The 27,252-nt window shown below is 35.2% G+C and overlaps 1 long non-coding RNA gene across 2 annotated transcripts in view; it reads left to right on the top strand.

The window, feature by feature from the left end:
- Window positions 1–339: 339 nt before the first annotated feature.
- Window positions 340–27,252, top strand: part of LOC138715586 (uncharacterized) — a 148,345-nt gene continuing 121,432 nt past the window's right edge. For both annotated transcript variants that reach the window (XR_011336506.1, XR_011336507.1), the window contains exon 1: window positions 340–368. This is a non-coding gene — a long non-coding RNA (uncharacterized lncRNA). The remainder of the gene's footprint in view (window positions 369–27,252) is intronic.

Here is a 27,252-nt window from a genome sequence, read left to right as displayed (position 1 = left end):
GTTAGTTTTGAAAAAAAAAATATATAAGTATAGAGCATATAATGTAGGTACTTTATTTCTTCAAGTACAGTAGGCAGGCCTTCGTATGAAACTTTATTGACGGAATGTGATCCAGTTATATTGGTTTTATAAATCGTATTGTGTACTTATTATTTTATTATAGTAAGGATAAATAATAATTTCACAGTTTATCATATTTTGATGTATTATTAAGGGTCCGGATACTTATATTTGTGATATTTGTAGCTAGAAACTTAATAGCCTGCCAGCTTGAGCTGCCACAGTAATGGCGTCGAGCGCAACGTTCTATTTGACCTGTCCCGTATGGTTTGCACAGCCACTAATGTAGGGCCTTGACTACATTGCAGGTATGTCTGCAGTTTGAACCCAGTGAGGGCAATATTTTCTCCATCCCCGACATGAAATTATTATTTTTGAGTACAGCAGAGTCGCATTCGCATTGAAAATAATATATATTTGATGAAATTATTATTTTTGGGTACAGCAGAGTCACATTCGCATTGGAAATAATACATATTTCATAATATACACAACATTCGCGGAATATGTCTGCAGTTTGAACCCCGTGAGGGCAATATTTGCTCGATCCCCACATGAAATTATTATTTTTGGGTACAGCAGAGTCGCATTCGCATTGGAAATAATACATATTTGATAATATACACAACATTCGCGGAATATGTCTGCAGTTTGAACGCAGTGAGGGCAATATTTGCTCGATCCCCGACATGAAATTATTATTTTTGGGTACAGCAGAGTCGCATTCGCCTTGGAAATAATACATATTTGATAATATACACAATTAGAACTAAAAACAAGATGTATATTACTAAAAATTTTACCATATAGATTTCATTACTGTTACAATACCTAATATTGTAATTAAATGAAATGAAGCGTGCCTCATTACGAAATTCTTGCACATTCATTTATGCATGAATCAATAATTTTCAGTTGCATCGCACGCATATTTTGGTGTTTTAAAATTATAGGTTATGTTTACTCTATCACTACTTACTTTATTTTTACATTCGCAATTATGCAATTATAATTAAGCGTAATGTTACGTATGACGACTTGTAAACGCAATTGCAGTTATTCGTTTCATACAGTACTTCGATCTGAAGTCTGATTAGTTAAATATGTTACTAGGACTAAACTAGCGCACATACTCCTTGCATACACGAATTAGTTGGGTTAATTTAGACTTTTATTATGCCTTGTTTATAGGATCAAATGCATTTCCAAAAAAAAAATAATTTGAACGGTTTTCACTTCCGAAATCACAAGAACTACCTCAGCGCTAGTAGTAAGTGACGTATGCAATGGAAGGGAACAGGAACTGGCCACCCTACCCCCATTATTTCTTGGCTTAGTTGCTTTATGAGTGATGCTTTATTGGTCTTCAGACACTTGACTAAATGACAGCTGTATTGCAATAAGGCAACCTTAAAGCAACCAGATTTACAAGGTTATGTTGTCATGTCAAATGTGAATGTGATAGCACAATTATTCAAATTACAGACCACTGTATTAATATATGTATAAATATATTGCTGAATAATTTTTTTTTTACAGCGAAAGAAAGCAGTTGTGTTGAGAAATCTTCACATATAGACTACTAGTTATAGACAATGATAAAGCATTTCCAGAAAATATCAGAAATGCTTAATGTACTCAGTTCAAATTAAGACCATTTGTCTAATTTTGATGTTCTCCAATGCCCCGTCATTCCATTACTACGTTATGATACCATATAGGAATTATAGGTTATGTTTACTGTATTTACCTTATAAGTTATTTCTATATCCGCAATTATACATTATAATCAGTGGCGTATACTGGTTAAAGGATTTGGGCTACCGCTGACCCTATTATTACACAAAATATATCTGACAATTACTTTAATTTTAGTTACTATGGTAAAACTAATATTACAAAATTATTACATTATGTTATATTATAAACTTTTTCTTTTGTAATTTCCTTGGGCTACCGCCGGTAGCCCTGGTAGCCCGCAAACTACGCCCCTGATTATAATTAAGCATAATGTCACGTATGATACCCCGCACTTTCAATTTGTATTTTAATTAACTTATTTATTATGATACTGAGTTGTATTGAATTGTATTTATCAACTATGTAGGGGAAGTAATTTACGGTAGGCCTAACCTATGTAGGCTACATTTCATAGGAGAGACTGTGGTGAATTTTCTACCTACAAGTAAGGATGGTAATTGTGTTCTCAAAATAGCTTTCGTTCTCAACTTAAAATGTTGATGCAAACAGGTTATGTTAACATGCTGAATTAAAATTAACACAGTTTTATAATTATACCTGCAACATATTATGCAACAAATAAATGGAACTTATGCACACTTTACACTAAATAAACATTTTAATTGTATTATTTATTTTTTTCTTACTATACTGGGTTGTATTGAATTATATTTATCTACTATCTACCAGAGGACGTAAACTAATATCACAGAAGGTACTGTGCTGAATTTTCTACCTACAGTTAAAGAAGGTAAATGTGCTGAAATGCCATCAATTTAAAGTAAATCAACTATAGTGAATATGATTAATGAATCGAAGGATAATTTATTCGGTGCTTTTTAAAGCATATTAACAAAAATGGTAAAGTAAACCAATAGACAAAAATGTTTGTAATGTGTGAGGCTATGGAACTGATACCTCAGAACAAAGATTATGCATACTTTAAGAAAGCAACTTTGTCAAGTACAAATTCAAGTTCACAGTTAGTATCATAATATGAACATATTATGTAGCCAGTGGGTCTACTGCCGACATGAATGCCACTTAATATGATTTGATGAAAAATTCGCTATTTTTTTTCAGCTTTACATTTGATCTGTTCATAAACTAGTGTAGCTTTATATTTAATTTGTAGGCTAAAGTTGACAGTGTCAGAAGAACTGGCAGTGGAGGAGGGAAGCCAGCAAAAATTACTGCAGTTGATGAATTGGTATTAGATTATTAAGAAAAAATTCTGCAAGTGTTGCTGGTCTAGGACAGAAAGACCTGATGGCATTGGAAAATAATCAACATTCTAATTTGTAGAGCAACTTGTATTTGAAGCTTTGCTCATAATGCATGACTTCTATTTGTTTGTTTGTTTGTCTTGTTATGGCAGGTCCCATTATATTTAACAATTCTTCAAGCTTTTCAGCACTTTACCTAAACTGTTCATTATATAACTTATATTAAAATAAAAGAGATTATTGGCACAATACAACTTGAGGGGCTACCATCTGTATGTGACTCAGATTGTACTGGCCAGTCATCACTACTCGCATCTGTGGAGCATCCATCTGCAAACATTGGAAAAGCACAATTTCCTCCTCAAATCCAATCAATTCAAAATTCCAATGTAATTCCCTTTTCATCTGTGAATCTGTACAAGTCTGTAGCTTCTGAATCCCAAGCATTTGTCGCAGGTGACGATCAAATCCTACTGATCAGGTAATTGAAGATATATACCAATAGTATCTCAGGATAATATACAAATTAATGAAGTAGAAGCCATTCCATGTAGCAGTCAATTCAGTATTAGGGACCTGAGGAAACCTACTTCCACTCCACTCCTAGAAAAGACCACCAGTAGATAGTTCATTGACAGGAAAGAAACTTATGGCATTGTGGCAAGAAAAACAAGTTCTTCAGTTACAAAAACAAGCAACAGAGGATCAAATTCAGTTCCAAAGGATGGAGCATGAATTTAAAGTACCGGTAACATAAATATGAAAGAAGAACATAGAGTGAAGATGAAATTCACAGAACTTCATATAAAAAAATGAGTTTGATCTTGAGATGAAAAGAAGAATTCTTGAACTTGATGTTAGGAATAGGGAATTGGACCTTAAAACAAACAGCTAACTGAAATCACAAGATTTTGAAGTAGTTATGGTGTTTATTTTGTTCAAGTCTATATGTTCTTTTTTATTTAAATTAAAAAATTTAATCTAACATATTAAATCACATTAGGTAACTTCAGTTTTGTAGTGGTTTGGTTTGTAGTGGTCGTAATATGTTATGATGTCATTTTGATATTTTCATAATGCCATTCGGTTTATATCATTCACTGTATTAATAATACCATATTCAACATATCACATGAGGTTATCATGCTACTTAAAACAGAAGCTATTTAAATTTATGTAGCTTCTTAAATAATTGAATAACAAGTTAATCAGTAGGTAGTTTAACTTAATTCCAATTGAAAAACCAAATTTATTGCATGTTATCACCTATCACATAATCTATATATGGCTTATTTATAATATAGTAATAATACATAAGAAAAAAACAGTAGGCTAGGCCTAATTATAACATGACATCAAAATGTTCATAAATCGTTAGTTTCATTTTTAACTATTTTAATAGACATGAACATAATATGAAATATACAGTATATTCCCTCCAGCTAATTTCTTATATGTTTTAAATAAACACACTGCATATTTCAAGTAATTAGTTACTTTCTTTCATTGAAATCCGACATTAATATAATTTTGATACAAATGCAGATATATTTCAACTTGTAACATCACTGCGTAATTAAAATAAAGTGGGATTTTTACATACATTGTGATTACACTATAATGTGTTAAAATATTTGTGTATCAGTAGTAATATTTTATACAACACAGTTATAGTTAAGTCATGTCATCATTAGATTCTATATAATTGCGGTTGTGTTGCATCTAAAGTTACACCACACAAGGTAATAGTCTATGTCAGATTAAAAAAAAAAATAACAATTTTAGGTTTAATAATTTATGGTACAAGTTACTGGTACTGCTTAATTTTCAGTGAAGTAAAGTTATAATACTTTTGAAAATATCCAAGTTTAACATGCATAATAAACAATGTTACATGTACTACAGTGAATGAAACTTACTTTATGTTAATTTCATCCCTTTGTTTCACTGATTCACAAACAAATTTTAGTCAGGAACGTACTGATGGATAAGGTGCTGGTAATGCTTAATTTCCAGTGAAGGAAAGTTATAATATAGGTACTTTTGAAAATATGCAAGTTTAACATGAATAATAAACAATGTTACATTTACTGCAGTGAATGAAACTTATTTTATGTTAATTTAATCTCTTCCTTCACTGGTTCACCAACAAATCATATATTGTGTAAAATAGCTGTTGCCACAATTACACTTTGAATTCTGTCCAATTTTAGTCTGATTCCAGTAGCTAAAACAGGAAATCTTCTTTTCTACACCCCATAGCTCCTCTCTACTGGACTTCTAATTAATTTTCGAGGCTCGAACTCGGAAAATATAGCCGTCACTTGGTTCAAACTGTAAACTGAGATTTAAAGGGAGAAGTTCATTCTGTATACACTTTATTTAGATTTTTCGAGCAATTGTATTATATCTGTAATAAATAATAATTTAATTTCGGGATTCGAACCGTCGACTGACATTTAAAAGAGAGGTTAAACCGTCGACTGTCGACTGACATTTAAAAGAGAGGTTAAAGTGACAGACGTTCATTGTGTAAATATATTCATAAACAATTAATATAATTGCGCTTTTTATGTACCTATAATAAAAGAGAGGTTAAAGTGACAGACGTTCATTGTGTAAATATATTCATAGACAATTTATATAATTGCGCTTTCTATATACCTACAATAAAGAATAATTTCATTTCGGGGTTCGAACCGTCGACTGGCATTAAAAGGAGAGGTTAAAGTGACTGACGTTCATTATGTAAATATAATCATAGACAAATTAATATAATTGCGCTTTTTATGCCACTCTAGTGCAGTGGCGTATACTGGTTAAAGGGTTTGGGCTACCGCTGACCCTATTATTACACAAAATATATCTAACAATTACTTTAATTTTAATTACTATGGTAAAACTAATAATACAAAATTATTACATTATGCTATATTATAAACTTTTTCTTTTGTAATTTCCTTGGGCTTACCGCCAGTAGCCCCGGTAGCCCGCAAAATACGCCCCTGCTCTAGTGTCACCTTCGTAAACTACGCCGTCAATTGCATGCATAAAACCGTCAGACTTCTTTTATTATGGCAGTGCTTTTGAATCCCGTTGTACTTGCATGCGTGCAAGAACGACCTAAGCAGGGACCGCTAAACTTTACAATTGCCTCGACATTGGAATATTCCAGTGATACAGTAGAATTGAATAATTATTTGGAGTTCCGTAAGTGCTTTCAGAGTGGATACATCTTATAGTGCTTATTGTGTGTGAACAGTGTTATTTGAAGACATTTCTATAAATTTAGTTGTGTTAATTTGTAATTCGTTCCTTTCTTTTTTATTTTTCTTCTCTCAATATATAATATTACATACACTCACTGAAGTTTTTTGAATATTAACGAAATACAACGGGGTACACCCCCATCTGTTAGGGATGGGGACCTAAACTCATTACATAACTATACATTAGAGAAAGAAACAACACAAAAAATGGAGACCGAGGAACTAAATTCCACTTCTACATTTAATACACAATCGCAAAAGTTACCGGTAGTATATTATGCACAAAATTCAAGAGGACCATATGCAGTATATGTCCAATCTCAAGACAATAATATAGGCAATTTACACCCACTGAAAATAGGACGATTATTATTTAAAAGAGAACACAAAGATATTCAAGAAATTAAAAGACTGCAGATCAACTTTACAACAGCACAGGCAGCTAATAATTTTCTAGAAGACAAAGTACTAGAAACAGAGAAATTGGTGGCCTTTATTCCCAAACATAGAGTTACTTCCATCGGTGTAATATGAGGAGTCGACACTTCAATTTCTATTGAAGAGATACAAAAGGACATAAATAGTTCGGAAAAGGTATACAAAATAGAACGTTTTTATAGAAAGATGTATGTAGGGGAAGAGGTGAAATATATTCCAACTCAAACAGTGAAGATTACTTTTGAAGCACAAAAATTACCTTGGTATATTACGTTATACTTTGTTAGATACGAGGTAGAGAAATATAGATTTCCTGTTCTACAATGCAAAAATTGCCAGAGGTATGGACATCACGAAAAACAGTGCAGATGTGTGAAGTGTGGAGAAAATCATACCTTGACTAATTGTTCAAGTTCAAAATTGCGATGTTGTAATTGTTCCTTGGATCACTTAGCGAATAGTGAAAAGTGTGTGATGATGAAATCCCAACTCAATATTAAAAAGAAGATGACAGAACTTAATATATCCTTTCATGAAGCAAGAGAGATTGATTCAAAGCAAGAAAGGTCGTATTCAGCAGTAACGGAAAAAGATTTCCCACAATTGCCATCAGTCCTTCCTAGCCAGACACAATCCACCCAACACTTTCCGACCCCTCTAACACAGAGTACTCCGCGTAAGCGAACACGGATAGATTTACCCACAGTTCCAGGCCAAAGAAACTCCAAAGAAAATCCTTTTCAACATTTCTACAAATCCCAACCGGGCAGGCTCGGTATTCCCACTAGATCTCAGAGACAGACCTTACTATTAGATAGTCCATCTAAAATACATACGGTTCACAATAGTCAACACACCCTTCAAGAAGACGCAACTGCTCCAGTTCACCCAAATACAACAAATGCTCTATCAATGACATTTATAAATTCAATATTAAATCGTCTAATAAAAGACGTACAGAGAATGGATCCCACGAACACAGAATTGAGAGAGAAACTAGTCCAAGACTATAAACAAAAGATCCTCCTTAATTTAGTACAATGAAGAGTGTTCCTCTTCAGAAGCTATCGATATAAAATTTAAACAGACATAACCTTTCACCGTTTCATAGATTTATATACATATTTATATATACTTCTTACTGGGTTATTTATACATATTTTCGGTTAGCCCTTCCAAACTCTCCGATGGCAGATCTAAATTTAAAAATTCTGCAGTGGAACTGTCGTAGTCTCAAACATAAAATAACAGAGCTACAAAATTTGTTATCTTTACAAGAGATTGATATTGCAGCCCTATGAGAGACATGGATAAATCAATCCTTTCTACCAAAATTTCGAAATTTTATTTTAAATACAAAGAATAGGATGGACGGTAGAGGAGGAGTAGCAATCCTCGTTAGAAAGGGTATACCATATTCCTTATTACATCTCACAAATATACCACCAGAGGTAGAAGTTATTGGGATTAGAGTGAAAAATGTAAACATAATTAATATTTACCAACCTCCTAATGTTATCTCATCTACTACTAGTTGGCACGCAGTTTTTTCGCAAATACCACAAAACGAACAACTAATTATAGTTGGTGATTTTAATTCCCACCATCCCTTGGCACAGTAGCCACACAGATCAAAGAGGGCAACAAATTTATGAGGTACTTGATCTTTTAAACCTTGTTGTTTTAAATCAAAATGATAGTACGCGTTTAATAGCACCTTATGGAGAACAGTCTATAGTCGATTTAACTATTATGCAACCTCCTTTGGCGTTGTATACAAACTGGAGCATTATAAAAGATTCAATGGGCAGTGACCATTTTCCTATTGTCACAGAAGTGGGAGTGTCTTGTTTTAGTAGGAATGTACAGGATACGATTCGGAAGAGAAAAGGAATTGCTCATATTGATTGGATACATTTTTCTACTTCCCTTCAAGATATGTTAAATAAAAAGGAGAACATACCGGTTTCGGAAGGCATATGTGAGATCAATGCGACAATTACAAATTATCTAGATACTGAACACCCTAAAACAAGAATTCTAAACAGTAGATTCCGCCCTCCTCTTTGGTGGGATGAGGATATAAAAAACAACATAAAGCTCAGGAAGGAGTTAACATCTCAATATATTAAAAATATGACGCCAGAAAATTACATGTTACTTAATAAACAATCTGCAATAACGAAAAAACTTATACGTAAGAAAAAAAGGAATTCGTGGAAACAATATTGCAATACATTAAGGAAAGATACACGGTCAAAGGAAGTATGGCAAATAATAAAGACGTTGAAAAATAACAGGACCTTCACAGACTCAACACCACTCAACTGGAAAACAATAGAAGAAATCAAGCAGCACATATGTCCCCTTACAGTAAGTGTTTCTCCATATACCTTTCAGAGTGATCTGAGTTTCAGTGACCACATATTATTACACCCTATTGAAAAAGGAGAAATAGAGATTGTGCTTGAAACAGTTAGGAGTACAAGTCCAGGAAAGGATGAGATAACATATGATATGATTAAACATTTTCCAGACGAAGCATTTCGCCTCTTAATTCAACATTTCAATTATATTCTTCGCACACAAGAGGTACCGGATGCATGGAAGTATATATTAATAAAACCAATATCAAAGGCTAATAAAACGCCTGAGGTGCCAGAACATTATCGTCCCATTTCCCTCTTACCATGCACTCGGAAATTATTTGAACATATTTTAAAGAATAGACTTTTAAATTGGCTTCATAGAAATCATCAAATGCCTAGGTTACAGTTTGGTTTTCAAAAAAATTCTTCTACATATGATTGCCTTGCAATTCTTTTAACTGATATTACACTAGCCAGAAATAGAGGGGAGATTACGGACTTAATTTGCCTATATTTAAAAGCGGCTTATGATAATATATGTACTTGGTATTTATTTCAGCAAATGGAAAAGATTGGAATACCGTCTCCGATAATCTGCATAATAGGGAAACTCCTTTCGAATAGACTTGTAACAATTAAATCCCATTTAGAGGATACAGAACCGAGGGAGGTGAATACTGGAATACCCCAGGGATCTGTCTTGAGTCCTTTACTTTTTACTTTAGCCTTACAACCTCTTGAAAAAATTCTCACAACACACATACGAACTGTCATGTACGCTGATGATATCTTAATTTATAAATCAGATAAGTCTTCGCAGAGGTTAGCTTTCGCAATTGGAACAGCAATAAGAGATATGGAAAAATGGTCTTAAACTTCTGGACTTTCCATAAATCCTACAAAAAGCTCCCACATCAGATTTAATTGGACGAGAAACATCACCGAAGAAAGATATCAAGTAGATAACGAGGTCATTCCTTACAAAATGTCGGTTAAAATCTTGGGCTTAATAGTAGATTCGAAGCTTTCATTCACTACGCATATTCAACATATAAAATCCCAAATCCTTCCTAGATTAAATATAATTAAATGCTTAACCAATACATGGTGGGGAGCTGATCCCGGGTTATTGCTATTAATATACAAGACATATATTAGACCAATTATGGAATATGCATGCTTCGCTTTCACTAGTACTAGTAAACGTAATATATCCGAATTGGATACACTTCAAAATACAGCTCTTAGAATAGCTTTAGGCTTAATGAAAACAACGCCAATTAAATCGGTCTTGCATACGGCTGCAATATCCCCAATTTTACACCGTTTTCAATTCCTAACAGATAAGTTTATAATTAAGAGAACGGCAATAATTTCTCATATTCTACTTCCAAAACTAAAATTACTGGGCCGATTGGCTCGAAATAGTCGCAAACTTTTCCTTAATACTCCATTGGTTAAGAGTTATCAGCAGGTTGAAATATTTGTGCCTAATATTTTAAAAAACAAAACACATCCCAGTTATACTATTCCGTATTTGGCATCATTCTATAAGATTCCTATTCATTTAAATTTTCTTAATATAGAACATCCAATAACACAGAATAACTCAGCATTATATAACTCTCTATTCCAGGAGAAATTGTCTGCATTCATTGATTACGATCACATTTATACAGACGGATCCAAACAACATTCAGGAGCTGGTGCTGCGTTCTGGATTCCCAGCCAAAATTATTACGAGATATATAAGCTCCCAAGTGAGACTTCTATTTTCTTAGCAGAAGTAATGGCTATTAGACAGGCTATTTTATATTACATTAGTGGAAATAATCGTAGACCGAACAACAAACTAATTATCTTTACAGACTCATTGTCCTTAACATTGGATCTATATACATTAAAATCGAACAAAGATAACTGGTACCTTAATAATATTAGATTCCTTTTATGGAGAGCCCGCCAGCAATTTTTGGACATCACACTTGCATGGATTCCCGGACACTCAAACATAAGAGATAATGAGTATGTAGATCACCTGGCTAAAAGAGCAGTGCTCTCAGGAAAACTGCTAAATATACTGCTTCCGTATAATACCTACACACCAAAACTGAAGCTAAATCTCCAAACTGCAAATCAAACCTGGTGGTTAAATCAAAATTTACAATCACCTACAGATTTATATACTCTCGAAAACAGATGGCTACACGTTCCATGGTTCAGTAAATACAAGCTGAAAAGAAACGAAATAGTTTTAATTAATAGATTGAGGGTAAATCATACACTAAATCCGGAAAAATTATTTCTTTTTAAATTAACTTCAAATCCTTATTGTCAATGTGGAAATAGGAGGCCAAATATCAATATCTTTTCTTTGAGTGTGAATTAAATAATGGACACAGGGAAAAAATGTATGAGGAATTACACCAAAAGAAGATACCTTTACCGACTAATCTTAAAACATTACTAGCGTCGGCAAATATGGACATTATAAGTATATTAATCAAGTTTATTAGACGTAGCAAAATTAAAGTATGAGGAATATTGATTTTTTATGAAACCAAAGAAGATATTGTACTTCACAGAGGATATCATGATAAGTCAGAGACTATAGTATAAATAATTTGAGCTGGCTACATGGACATTTTTTGGTGACCGAGGCCATGAAAGAGAAAGAAGAAGAAGAAGAAGAATTATTTAAGAATAATAGACAGAGGAGGACTCATGTGACGCATACAATTTGTAACAAATGTGACTGTACTTGCATATAAAGTTTTCCAGTGTTTAATTTCGGACAAACATGAGAGCGACTTCATTAACCCTCTACTGCATGAATTATTTTCTCAAATAACGTCGTTCAGCTGTTTTATTGGCGCCATAGACTCATAGATACCAACTTCTTAAATTGTCTTCGACTTTGTCTTCGTCGTGCAACAAATCAAAGGCATCTCTTAAAAACATTAATACGTGAACAATGTGAAAGTGTGTGATTGCGGACATTCCACAAGTATGCTAGTTTCTAGAGCCACAACTATATTGGATAATATTCTAAAATGAAATAAGATAATATTGTCGGTGCTTCAGGAACAAGAAGAAAATTGCAGACTTTCATTAAAAAAATGGGTACCGGTAACAGTGTGTATTTAAATGACATCTGATGAATAACTTTACTGCTTCTACTTCTTTAGAGAACTGTGCATTCCTGTCAGTTTTCTGCTTTCTTAACTGTCGTTTTTCTGTACTGACAGTAGTAAGAAACGAGCTTTGAATGACTTCCGCCGAATTTGGAATAGGCATCGACTGACTTGGACTGCCAACATAGAAAACGAAATATCACTACCTGTTCAAGAGCGCCACACTCAATCGCTTTCACCTTCATCTTGACGATAATAAAAGCCTAAACTAACCTAACGTAACCTGTCACCAAAATCCTAAACTAATCTAACCTAACCTAACTTGTCACAGATTCGCCTATACAAGGCATAACAAAAGCCTAAACTATCCTAACCTAACCTGTTACAGTTTCGTATATGCAAAGCATAATAAAAGCCTAAACTAACCTAACCTAACCTAACTTGTCACAAATTCGCCTATACAAGACATAACAAAAGCCTAAACTATCCTAACCTAACCTGTCACAGTTTCGTATATGCAAAGCATAAGTTAATAAAAGTCTATTCTAACGTAACCTAACCTGTCACTAAAATTCTAAACTAACCTAACCTAACACAGATTTGCCTATACAAGGCATAACAAAACCCTAGAGCGCGCTTCCGTACAGGGGCAGTGGCATTTCTTTAAGGTTTAGAGCCCAGTTTAGGTGTGCGTATTAATCTAAAATTAGGTGCTAGAAAATATTGAGAATAGGAGCATATTTACAAGACATTTTTTTTTTCGATTAATACACACACACCTAAACTGGGCTCTAATCTTAGAGAAATGCCACTGCCCCTGTACGGAAGCGCGCCCAAACCCTAAACTACCGTAACCTAATCTGTCACAGATAAGTACGTAAGACATACCGGTAATAAAAGTCTAAACTAACCTAAACTGTGATAACACTCCATTTTCTTACCCCTACACACTTCCCTGAGGTATGAAAATGGCCGAATTTCTATCCCGCTGGAACATTGCAAACTAGGTGAAATGTTTGTAATGTCTCATAAGTTATGTTGGTACGAAATGTAAGACTTCTGAAGATACATATATCCATAATAGGAAAAGAAGCATGTTGCGATAGTGGTGGTGGTGGTGGTGGTGGTGGTTGGTGGTGGTGGTGGTAGATAAAATAATAATTACTGTACTCTAACCACGAGAAAGTCTTTGGGGACTGAGCCGAAGAGGGGTAATGCTGTGAATGAATGTTGATGTCATATGATGTCAAAAGGTCACACACGTGGGTACTCGAATCTGTATTGGCTAGCTCTCACAGCACAAACAATAACATTGATACACACACATATTGATACTACCCCAGTTACAAAATTAGATCTTTGTTAATCTCCTGGTCTTTTAATCTCTCCATACAGGAAATAACATACGCAGAAGAGCGCGTGGTTTTTAAACTGACGTTATAACGGTAATATTATCTATCTACTTCGCTCCAATAGATGACGCAATAGTAAGCACATTCCTTTCACGGTTGATCTCCTGGTTGGAGAACAGTATGCTGATTACTGTCTTATTAATTGTGAACTGGGCAAATCAAACTCTAAGACGTCGGAAGTTCGGATTACTCATATCACTGGACATTTCGGGGGCATTTGACAACGCTTGGTGGCCTAAAATTATGTCTCAACTGAAGAAAGAAGGTTGTCCTAGAAACCTATATAACCTAGTCAAAAATTACTTTAGCAATCGCAAAGTACAACTCACGATAGGAACTACTACTCTAATGAAAGACGTTAATAAAGGATGTCCCCAGGGTTCCTGCTGTAATCCAGGGCTTTGGAATATCTTATATGACGACCTGCTACAGATGGATCTGCCAAATGATTGTCAATTAATAGCATATGCTGATGACGCTCTCGTCCTAATAACAGCTGACAATATAAACTGTATTGAAAACAAAGCCAATGAAACGCTGACTTCCATATCCAAGTAGGGAAAAGAAAACAAACTGCAGTTCAACCCTCTTAAGACAAAAGCCTTGCTGATTACAAGGAAAAGAAATTACGACCTACCACACATACAGATGGACATGAAGGATATCGACATAGTAGAGACACTCTTGTATGTAGGCGTCACTCTCGACAAACGTATGTCTTTTAAGGCACATATTGATTCACTAGTCGCTAAATCACACCAGTTTCAATCTGCTTTGCATAGGGCCACCAGACCAACCTGGGGTCTTAGTCCTGATATATTGCGAACAATATATCATGGCGCTTTCGAACCATTGATATTATACTGTGTCTCGGCTTTTCAAAATATACTTCACAAAAAGTGGGTTCAAAATAAATTAATACAAATCCAGCGTGGATTCATTCTACAAATCACGAAGGCTTACAGAACCACATCGACAGACGCAGCCCTAGTGATCGCGGGTATACCACCATTGTTTTTAACAGCCATGGCTAAAGCTGAAATCTCTAACGTGAAAAGAAATGGGATATTTATAGAACAAGAATCATATCTTGAGGTGGAAAAAAGATCACATTTTCAATTAACTGGTCATCCGAAAGATTTTCACAGTGCATCAAATACATGTACAGATCGACATGAATACAACATCTATACTGACGGCTCTCGGTTGCAAAAGGAGAACGACGTCACCTTGGTGAGCTGTGCTTTTGTTACCTACTACAACACTACTGAAGTCCACTCTGCCACGTTCCGCCTGGCGCCCATGTGCTCCGTGTTCCAAGCAGAACTCTTTGCCATCTTGCAAGCAGTGAAATGGAGCATTACCAACGGGATTGACTCATGTATTCACAGCGACTCTCAATCTGCCTTACAAACCATTGACGATAAATACAACTTGCATTCCATAGCCGTCGAAATTAGATCCCTAATACTTAAATTTGAAGGTCGTATTTGCTTAATGTGGGTGCGCGGCCACACAGGTACTGAAGGAAACGAAAGAGCTGATACATTAGCGAAGCAAGCAGCCTCAACCAACTCAGAATATAAATATTCCACCTGTCCTATTTCGTACATTAAGCAGAAGATCAAGCACACAACTACACTCAAGTGGAATACATACTGGAACTCTAGTGTTAAAGGCTCTGTGACCAAGAAATTATTCTTTCCCAATGTACAAGACAGACTATGTTGCAGTCAGTTCTCAACCGACTTCTTTTACACCCAATTTATGACCGACCATGGAAAATTCGGTTCCTACTTTGAAAGATTTAGGATCAAAAGTGCAGAAGAATCTCTGTGCATATGCAAAGAGAATCAGACTGTTGAACATTTGATTTTTCACTGTCCAGTGTTCGAAAGGAAAAGACACTTTTTATGATATCATATCTCGGACTGCAATTTAAATTACTCCACACCCCTTTACCATTTTCTTAGAAAAAAATGTTGTTACAAACAATTCACAGAGTTTATACACCACATCCACGCAAGACTGTAGCTGTTAATTGTATATAAATTAATGATGTTATAAAATCCTAATGCACTATGTAAAACAAGGTGTCTATCTTTGGGACATAATAATAGTAATAACAACAATAACTATGTTTGTATTATAGTTTTTACTATTGTTGAGTATTTGATGACAGGTATATAGTTTGTAACCATAAGTAATTTTGTTTTTATTTTTTTTTTTACTATCGCAAACCAACTATATAATAGGTGTTTTATTTGTAACTACGCCAATTCTGTGCATTATCTCATTAATATTGCTTAAAATTATGTATAAAATCACAAATTAATGTAATAATCTTGCAATTTCTCTACACCTTCGATTATAATTTCTAATTGTATTTCATTTTGTTTTAACTGAAAGTAATTATTGCATAACGTATTTAGTATTGTTTACTGTCTCTTAATTAGTGTATTTATATTGTAACTATGATTCACACCTACTATTAATTCTTTAAAATTGTGTATTATCACTACATAATGTATTTCACATGTAACAAACTACAACCCTAATATACCAAAGGTAAAATAGGGTTTCAATATTTGGATAACAATAATAATAATATAATTTACTAGTAGCTAGAGTAAATAACGCCAAGCACCGCTATTAAATATACCCAAGAGAAATGGCATGCAGAGCATGCCCCGTTTGTATGACGTCACGATTCTGCTATCCAGGCCGATAAAGAACTTATAGCGAAGGCCCCAGCAGACCCTGTAAATGAATGAGTGTATGCCCTCTTGTTCTCTTTTGTATCCACTGTCCACGCAGAACTACGTCTTTCTCCTCAGGAGGTACCTTTGAGTGATAACTCTGGAATTTTTTTTTCTTGTTAGAAGGGAGGGAACATCCCACGCACTACGACCTGAGGTCTATTGTACACCCCCTATATGGGATGAGTTGCGTGCCCACCGATCCTGTATGCGCACCGACCTACCACTTGACCCCCTTAACACCTGGTCCCTACAGCCAACAGAGTCCATGTACCACTCCTGCTCCGGCAACCCCTCCAAGGCTCCCTTAACGGTCCGAGGCGGAAGTCCTCCACAGAGAAGGTTTGCCCCGGGTTCCATTGCAGAAGCTATCCATCATCACTTGAATACAATCCACAGAGGCCGGTCGAGAGAGCCAGGAGCTTCGGAGGGCTGCCTGTAGAGCGATCTGAAAACCAGAAGAAGTAGCGGGATGATGAATGAAAGGATGATAGGGGAGGAAAGGAAGTGGCGAAGTTGAGTGGGGTTCCAATTGCCTGATAAAGTTACCTGATATTCATCCATAGGAGTGAGGGAAAAACTCCGAAAAAACCTCACCCAGGCAACTCGTCCCGACCAGGAATCGAACCCGTGCCTGCTGGATTTAGAGTTAGACTCGCTAACCTCTCAGCCACAATGGTGGACTAACTCTGGAATTAACTGTCACTGTCTTGGTGGAGTGGAAGAGAAGGCCTGATGGCCTTAACTTTACCAGAATAAATAAATAAATAAGTTAGGTAGTAATAATAATAATAATAATAACTATTATTATTATTATTATTATTATTATTATTATTATTATTATTATTATTATTATAAATAACCCACACTTGTTCTCCTTGTCTCCTTAGCAATTAGTTGGAGCAAAGACTAGAGAATCATGTAGACCATTTCTTTTTAAATGAGAGCTTCCGATCTTAACAAATCAGTACATACTGTATACTCTTCAATAAATTTCCTCTTATGTAATAAAGAAAATTTTCTAACTAATTCAGCCATACATAGCACTAATACCTGCAGAAAGAATGATTTTCATACACCATCATCAAATTTATCATGCTATCAAAGAGGAGTGCGTTACATGGCAATAAAAATTTTCAATGGTCTTCCTGAAGACATTAAGAATCATAACCAAAACTCTGCATTATTTAAGGTAAAACTAAAAAAAATACTTAATATCTCACACTTGTTATTCTGTAGATGAATTCTTGACATTTCACAGTACTGTGTAAATGTTTTTAATACTATTAAATGGTAAACATATTGCATTGTATAATATGTTATTGTTATTAAGGTACCAGTATTAATTCTGTATATATTTCATATTATTTGCATTTTTATATGTTAAACGTAAGAATTGGATATGTTAGGCTGTATTCTATGCTATAAAGTAATTGTAAGATTATTATGGAAAAAATTAATCTATCTGCCTGCCTGCCTGCCTGCCTGCCTGCCTGCCTGCCCGCCCGCCTGCCCGTCCATCTGTCTTCGCCTTGATCGTCTTGTATTTTCTTTGTTTATGTATTCCCTATTTTCTCCTTGTATTTTGAGGAAAAAAAGTCACATTTGTTCGTACCAAATTTTCTCTTTAAAGGACAAAACTAAAATTCTTTCAAACATCTATTTTCATAATACACTGCTCTCTTAAACTGACTGAGCATATTGGGAATTCAATCAATAGATTTCCTAAAATAGGCTATGAAAAGTTTCATATAAAACAATGGAAGATAAAATTAATGTGCATTAAATTGTGAATTATTTGAAAGAAACATCATAATTATATTCTGTGTGACAATGTCATGAACTGTGAAGGAACGAAGGTACTTGCATATCATATGAAATATACACTGTCTACATATCGAAATAATGGTCTTTATACATTGGGAGGAAAAAACAAATCAAGAAAAACATATATTTTCGCTGCCAAACACTTCACCATTCTATTTCATCACATTCCTCTTAAGCAGTGGGGTGTGGTGCACAAATATTTATTATGATTATATTTATCATATTATTATTATTATTATTATTATTATTATTACACCCTATTATTATTATTGGCACTAACTACGACATAACTATTTATATATGTTATATAGGTATAGATTTACATAATTTTGTTAGTCAAGAAATTGCAGTTAATCAGTTTCCTATATAGGTCCAGTAATAGCAAAGTAAAGTGTTCAATTTCTATGCAGCACACCATAAATAATATTGTTTTCACTATATTACGTTTTATAACACAGTTCACACGTTCACAAACATTCGATACGTGTGTCGTCTCATCAGCCTTAACTGCTAAAAGTCAGCTGCATTCTTTATTTCTTTGAAATCTCATCACGGCATACATCCAAAATGGCTTCAAGGATTTTGTGCTGTATAGTGTTTGATGTGCTTTTAAACACTGTAAGAGTGTGTCTAATTCAGAACTAAAATTGACAAGGCCAAGAAAAATACTAGCATTTAAAAAAGTGTTTCCGTCTTCGTGTCCTCTTAAAGCCAACTCAGAAGCTCCACAAAACCACACGCACTTATCTGTTCTTGGTAACTTCATCATTGTGAAGTTCGACAGTCTCATTGAATCCAATTGTGTCTGTATGTTTGTTTGACCCAAAATTGCTAATTTAACATCATTGTTGAGTGTGCAGTTGAAGAATAGTGTTTTTATTTCTTTCATTCATGTGCTTCAAATCAATCATACCTACAGAACGATAATGAAAATTATTTAGATACTACGCACAGTCCTAAATTCAAACAGAAAAATAAATAAAATTCATAACACGTAGCCTACTTGTTTTTTGTCAATGAATGTTTGCCGCCGAAGAATAGGCAAGGAAAACAAAATACAGCATCTTTTATATTGCAGCCACATATTGTATTTTTCGTAAGTCCGAATGTTGAATTTTCTTGTCACTTCTCTATTACTGTTCTTCGTCACTTATAATTTTAATTCCTGTGTACGTCTACCCATCTTCTTTATTTTTATCTTTTCGTGTAAAGTTCTTACAGAAAATTACATATTTAAAAGATTTTGCACACTATTCATTGCAATATTTATGATAGAACGGGCCAACAGCTACTGCAGACAGCTTGAGAACACATCTGAAAGTGCTCCTAACCCCCCCTACGCACACTGTACTGCCTCCCTACCATGCTCCAAAGCCTGCCAGTGAAACAGTACTACTGCGCATGCTCGAGTGGAACAGTGTGCCGCAAGTGTCGAGCGGTAAACGTAAGTCCCAGGCATCAACAAGACCAGTACACGTGCAGTGTTATTTTTACATAGTAGGCCTATTATAGAATTATGTCGCTCACATAGTCTATTGCTGCCATTGATATAACTTTAAAAACATGTGTTATTTGAAGAGGTGGTGCACTGCTCCTGTGCTCCTTAACAGAAATCGCCACTGCTCTTAAAACATTCAACTTCTTATGTAGGGTTCCAAAACAATTAACAAGTATGAAAAATACGTTCGTTTGTATCCAGGCAGCAATATTAATGCAATTTTTACACACCAAAAAATGTTGTAAAGTGAGTTTTCAATACATATCATTACAGCTTTAAAGAAACTATTGAAATAATGTCTATAAACTACAAACAAATATTATATGTAGGCTACAGATAAACTAGGTTTGAAGATTATGGCTATAGAAACAATTGAGACAAGATACAAACGTATGGAGTGTTGACAAATTTATACAGATGGATCTACTTTTATCATATTCAGGAGGTGCAGAAACTGGGATGAATATGTCCTGTATTTTCATTTTACTATTATGTAGGAGAATATACAACAAATTTTTAAGTTACTGCTATTTACATAGGCCTATTACTTACAAATGGCTTTTAGAGAACCTGGAGGTTCATTGCCGCCCTCACATAAGCACGCCATCGATCTCTATCCTGAGCAAGATTAATCCAGTCTCTACCATCATATCCCACCTCCCTCAAATTTATTTTTATATTATTCCCCCATCTATGTCTAAGCCTCCCCAAAGGTCTTTTTCCCTCTGGCCTACCAACTAACACTCTATAGTTTGACAACTTCAAGTGAAACCCTGTAAAATACGCCAACTTCTGGAATCTCTCTCTTTCTTTCTTCTCTCTCCCTCGCTCCTCGTCATTCAGTCACCAATCACCATGTAAATATCTGAGAGGGTGTGTGTGGCATCGCGACCAATAGAAGAACCACTCTCCAGTATTACCACAATAACGGATTCTTCATTTTTGCCTCGACTGTCGGTTAGGAAGGTTCCATTATGCTAGAATTGCAGGCAACTAGTCAACCTTTTAATGCTTTTGTTAGCAGGTTTGACAAATTGTGAGTGGACCTGTAAGTACATAGTGCATAGTGTCTCTCCCTTCCCCCCGTGCTTTCTCACTTGCTCCTCCCCAAGACAGCCAGCGCTCACGTAGTAACTCGGTCAGGGTTTGAGTTCGATTTGTCAATCTATATATGCATTTCTGGCTATTTACATATTATGTTTGCAAAATCTCTTATATAGATTAAATAAATTCTAATTATCAGATTGAAGAGCAGCCATACAGACTATAATCTTGCAACAGACCACAAAAAAGGCTGAAATACAAGATTATAAAAAAAGATGCGTTATCTAACTAAACTACAGAAAAAAAATAGTTGATTCCTTCCCATTGTGACATAAGGAAAATGAAACAACAGACTTTTGGCTAAAAAGGGAACTGAAATTTTACAACAATCCAATAACAGACTTCCATTTTATTCTGTAAAACAACTAATCAGAAGTAAATTCAGATCTGCCCAAAACAATAAAATTCGGATGGAGCAAATGATAAAACCTGGAAATTTTGAATGGTTAACCCCGAGATAATCCCTCAAGGGCCACATAAATCAGGTTGATAACAAGTCATGTCACGATTATTTGACAAGCCACCTGTACAGGATAGAAATTTCCCATACATCAGCCGGGGTACGGTATTGTGTGATGCAAATGAAGAAATGAACATCGAACACATCAAGGGATGCAAAACATTGCTACAACAAGATAACATTGTACACAAATATTGAGGTACAAGACAGCGATTGACTTATTGTCAAGTGCCTAGGGACTGGAACAACAACAATATATCACCTGTATAATCTAAGTACAACATTCGTATAAAAATATACAACATTCAGAAAGGTAAACATTACACTGCAACCAGACTTGCAATCGAAGTTCATGCTGTAAACATGCTGTGTTCCTATGTGGGCTGTACTTTGTAACTTGGGTGCACAACCCGAGTCTGTAGCTTCAATAAAATCGATTAGGCACGTTACCAGGGGCGTATTTAGGCCTAGGCAGACTAGGCAGCTGCCTAGGGTGGCTAGTACTGATAATTTTTTTTTTTATTTTTTAAATTTTATTCATAATTCTTTAAAAGAGTACATGAACTTAAAGGCACAATGAAAAAGATATCAATAACATTGGCAACAATCAGTTAAAATTTAATCAACAGTCTGCCAAGGAAAAATGACAGTTTTTCAATATTAGTGTCACAATGCAATCATTAGTACTTTTTTCAATGTTATGCCCTCTCACTGTGAGAGTCTCACATAATAACATTAAAGAACTTATGGTATTATATTATGATATGTTAGGAAGGCAAATCTCGTTGCTCGCAATATACTGTAAGCTTTGTGATGAACTGATCAGAGACGCCGCTAGTAGAGTTGCTAGTATCAACACTCAGTAATCCCCATTCAGACTTAATTTCATAGAAAATACCGCCAGTCATTATGGCCAGCCAGCCGGACGCTTGGGACTTCAGTTTAATTTGAAACAGTAAAGAGTGCAGTTGTTTTGTACCTAGGTGATTTATATTTTAATTTTCATTATAATGAGTGACAGTCGGAAAAATCTCAGTGGTTCTCAATACCGGAAACACCTCTGATTGAGGTTCTGACTGATATGTATATCTATTACCAGACAGTACATCTCATTTGACGATATGTGTCAGAGGAAGAACTGCATCTAAAATCTCATTAGTGTAATATGTAGCTAGTTAGCTTTGTATGCAATGGAGGGGGAAAGGAACTGGTCACCCTACCCCATTATCTCCTGGCCTAGTTGCCTTATGAGTGATGCCTTGATGGTGTCACTTGTGGAGTCCAGACCTGTCTTCGAACAGTTGACTAAACAACAATACCGGAAACTCGAGAAAGACAAGGCAATAAAAAGAGAGGAAATTGTGAGAAAAAGTGCAAAAATATGTGTTATTTAAAAAACAAACATAGCCAGCTTGGTTCAGTTCGAGTCCAGATACATCAGGGTGTAACAATGTGGCGAACAGTAGGTACCGAAAATAGTGCAATGTGTGGTTTATCTGAGTCAGACATTTCTGATATTAGAAACAGTAATAATAATGAGGAATCAATTATTGATCCAAATGACGCTTATGGGGCGAAATAAGGGGCAGAAATATTTTTCTCTCCCCAGAGGCGCCAAGTAGCTACATTCGACCCTGCACGTTACACACCGGATGATGCAAGAAACATGATGCATGGCACATGGAGCGTGACACATAACTCCATGTTATTTGATGTAATGAGTCATTCAGTATGGAGTCATCAGATGATGAAGATCTTCTGCTATTGTCAATAATAAGAATGCGAAGATAAAGGCATAGGTTTCGGATTCATTGGTTCAAAACGTTGAAAATCATGGTACTTGTAGTGTTTTTATTGGTAGAGTTAGCACAGCATCCAGACAAATTCGCAGAATATTATAGAATGTCCAAAGAATCATTTGAAGATACGACAAACTGTGAATATTCCTAATAGATGGAAAACATGTATGAGTATTACACAAGCACATGGACTTTTCACTCTGATTTCTGTTGAAGACTTGGGTAGAAATAGTGTTGGTGCTAGGGTTGCCAACTATTTTTGAAGAAAATACGGGAGACTAAGTGGTCTACAATATTTGACATAAAAAATTGAAAAATTATTAAATTCAGTTAGCGGCACTGAAAACAATTTTATTCTACATTTTGGCAGTTAGGCTTAAATTAAAGTATTTTGAGATATTTTACCTAGCGTAATAGTTTCAAACAAATTGTAAAAATTTCCTACATGAGTAATTGAAGTTGACTGTGATTTGCAGTTCTGATTTGATTAAAGTGTCACTCTCCTTTTTCGGACATCTGAGGATTGCGAGACTTCATTTGTGAGTATAAGTATATATCAATGTTAACAGTATTAAAAAAAGCTTGTTGAAATTGGCCATAAAGTCATTTAAATATGTGCTCCTGCATATATGACTTACCGGTATATGTCTAAAATGCAGGTAATAGGTCATTGATGATATAATGAGGAGAGTTCGGCTGGCACCATGGATCGTGTCCCGGCATAGCTCAGTTGGAAAGAACGCTCAGCACGCAGAGTTGAGAGGTCCTGGGTTCGATTCCCGGTGCTGGAATGAATTTTTCTCAAAATTAATAGGTATCTACATGTTGACTACTAACAAAAACTAGTAGTCTCGATTATTCAATGAGGATGGCGACACCTCATATATGAATGTATCTATATATATATATGTTCACTTACTTTTCGTAAAAGAAAACACTCTTTGTATAAGCTTAGCTGCACATTTCAGTGCATCTCTGGAACAACAGAATCCATCATATAAATCACCTTCAACCATATAAAAATTAAATGTTTCAAATAAATTTTTATATTATGCAAAAATAAGGGAGAAAAAGGATCGAAGAGAAGAAAAATACGGAAGTTGGGAGACTGTTAAAAATTGGGGCTAAATACGGGAGAGTTGGCAACACTAGTTGGTGCTGTGCTGCCCATTACGAACACAAGATAAACTAAACTTTCTTCTATTTCACTGATGAGACATTTCCCTTGTTGAAGCATATGATGCGGTCATTGCCCAAGATCATATTGACAAAGGAGCGACGAATTGTTAACTATATGCTATCCCGGGCTAGAAAGAATGTAGAATGTGCATTTGGGATGTTATGTTCTAAATTTAAAGTCCTGGTCACAGCATTTAACTGTCAATTGGTATCATTATCAAGTGTGCACGTATTCTGCACAACTTTTTGAAAACAAGAGAAAGAAAAATGTGCCAACCTACAGTGGAAAATATTCCAGACTTTGATGCCACAGAAGTTCGAAATGATTTCCACACACCGTATGATGACTGACCTACAGATGAAAATGTCTATACGAGGGATAGGTCAGTTTCTTATTTTTTTAAGTGTAGCATAGCTCTTCCTTGGCAATTAATTCTCAGTGACTTAATAAAACTTATTATGAAGTGGGACATTTATATTTTAAAACAAATAAATAAATGAATGAATACATGTACGAGAACTAAATAGCTACTTTCCCGGACAATCCTATTTCAGTTTATGTTTTACGTCTGCAGCTATCTCCGCCCAAATTTTATCTGTGAGATTCTTCCTTGAATAATAACTGGATACCTCTCCATCACATTAAATTTCTGGTAGTCCATCATGATCGGAAAGTGTACACTGACAACTGAACTCTGGGCTATAGTGGCCAGGTTGCATGAAGTACAACACAAAGAATCAGCATGTTTTATCTTGGTTATGGTGCAAGGCACATGCATTATGTTGCTTGTGTCTTGCATTATCTGGCCTGACTAGTAGCACCTAAAGGCGTTCGTTTATTCTCCTTTGATGCATGCTTAATGTTCCATGCATACTACTTCATGTGTCTGTATCGACTGGTGTGTATCAGTGGCGGCTCCTGCGTATTTCTTAAGAGGAAAGAAGGTAACAGGACGAATTGACACCTCTTTGAATGAAACATGCTACAAATTAGCCAACATGCATACATGTAAGACCTGGTAGTGTTGGGGTTGGCCTTCCTTTCTGTATAGCAATAATCTGTTCTTGTAAACTGAGTTTCCTAAATTTTTCATAAAATATAATGTTTTCACTTCCATTCATTGTTGAATAATTGCACAAATTAACAATTACAAGGAAATTCACCTCGCAGCATTTTTCGAGCACACTACAGCATCACACGTGTTGGAAGAGACTATAGCTACTAACACGTAATCGGAACTGCGGAAATGGGAATGGGATATAATCTGAGGAAAGCGAGAACACTGCACCCACCCACGTGGTCTGTGTTGCCACATGTACATTTTACAAGTTCAGTATCACATGCTTTTGAAGAATATCAGTTCTTGTAAAGTCATACTACCATTATTGTTCAAAGTTGCCGGTGGCCAATTTTTTATGTTAAAAATGTTGTAGTTTGGAGTACCTACTTTCAATTTCAAATATATTTGTACAAAACTGACAACTTGGCTGTTGCCCTGTCTAATAAACAATGAATAGAAGTGAATTTCAGGGGCCAAAAAGATCTGTGATACCAACGCAGAACTAACTTCCTCTCTGTTTTATATAAACACGACTTTAACTTTCAAATATCCTTGAAAGTTTCAAACCATGAATAGTAGCCTATATAAAGTGCAATGAATAATATTTTTCATTTATAATTTTAGAAAAAAAGTTTATACGGTGTCTTTCATAGCGTTGCGTTAAAACCATTTTATTGTGCCTCCTCCTAGATGTGTTATAGTCTGGTTGAATGCAAGATCGTTAGATGGCAGCGGTAGCGAGCTTGCTGCACGACCAGTCGGTTTCTATTTCCCGCTCATGACTGATTCAGAGGAGGATCTCCTCCCTCTCCATTCATTTACTCGCTTTAAAACTCTGCTTCTTTCTCTGGCCACTAGTGCGCTGTTGTCTATGTGTGCTAACTGCAGTAAAGGAGGAATGGCTTGGCTTTCCTCCACACAAACAATCTGGCACCTTTCTTACAGTTTCTAGCAGCACATGAGCGCGCATCGTTTAAAACTCGATCAACCGAGGTTTTCTTATAGCTGTGAACTTAAAAATTATCGAATCTTCCTTGAATTTCAAGGCACATATTTTATTTGGTATTTACTTTCGAAAGAAGAAAAATGTGAGGAGGACGTTCCTCCCTTCCCTCCCCCGAGGAACCGCCTCTGGTGTGTATCCTATTTTACTTGAACTGCTGTGTTCCATAGCTTGTCGGTTTTTCGCCGTGACATCAAAAGAGGTTTAGCATGCTCGAACTGCATTAAGTGTGGTTGTGCATATAACATTTATTTAAGTCTTCATCAACAGTGAACATAGAGTGCATTGAACAAAATACAACACACTTTAATGAATAATAAAAGAAATTCTGTAGAATGCAAAATATTTAAGGCATTCCAACAAAACTTTGAGGAATAGTACCACAAGAAAATGACCGTCATTCTTCCATCTCTCTGAGGGGAGAAAGCAAAACTAAAGAAAATCACAGGAATAACGAAAGCAGATATGTATAAATGCAGTGGTGATATTCTAATTTCCTATCATTTTTGGTTCTCTCTCCTAATAACTACAAATTTCAAAATTTTATTATAAAAAATAGTAAATAAGGTAATAATAAGCAGCTATAAATAAAGGAAAATCGCAATGTATCACGCTAGTACCAGTACAGAATATATATATGCAGAGTACTTTTTATCATCTACTGTTACATCAAGTTAGTTTAACATTAAATGTTTAACACATCACTGCCACTTTCTAGCATGCCATATTATATTTTTGGTCCAGGGAAAATACACTTCTTTTACAACAATACTCGTAAAAAATAGGAACGTTTTCGTAAGAAAGTATTAATATTTTCTCTAGACTAGGGTGACCAGACGCCCCATTTTTAACGGGATTGTCCCTTTTTTCAGCTTCTTGTCCCCTGTCCCGAGAAAAGTATGTTGTTGTTGTTT

Source organism: Periplaneta americana, chromosome 15 (genome assembly GCF_040183065.1).
Source record: "Periplaneta americana isolate PAMFEO1 chromosome 15, P.americana_PAMFEO1_priV1, whole genome shotgun sequence".
In the NCBI taxonomy this organism is placed as follows: Eukaryota; Metazoa; Arthropoda; class Insecta; order Blattodea; family Blattidae; genus Periplaneta; species Periplaneta americana.
This window is presented reverse-complemented; position numbering and strand designations above follow the sequence as displayed.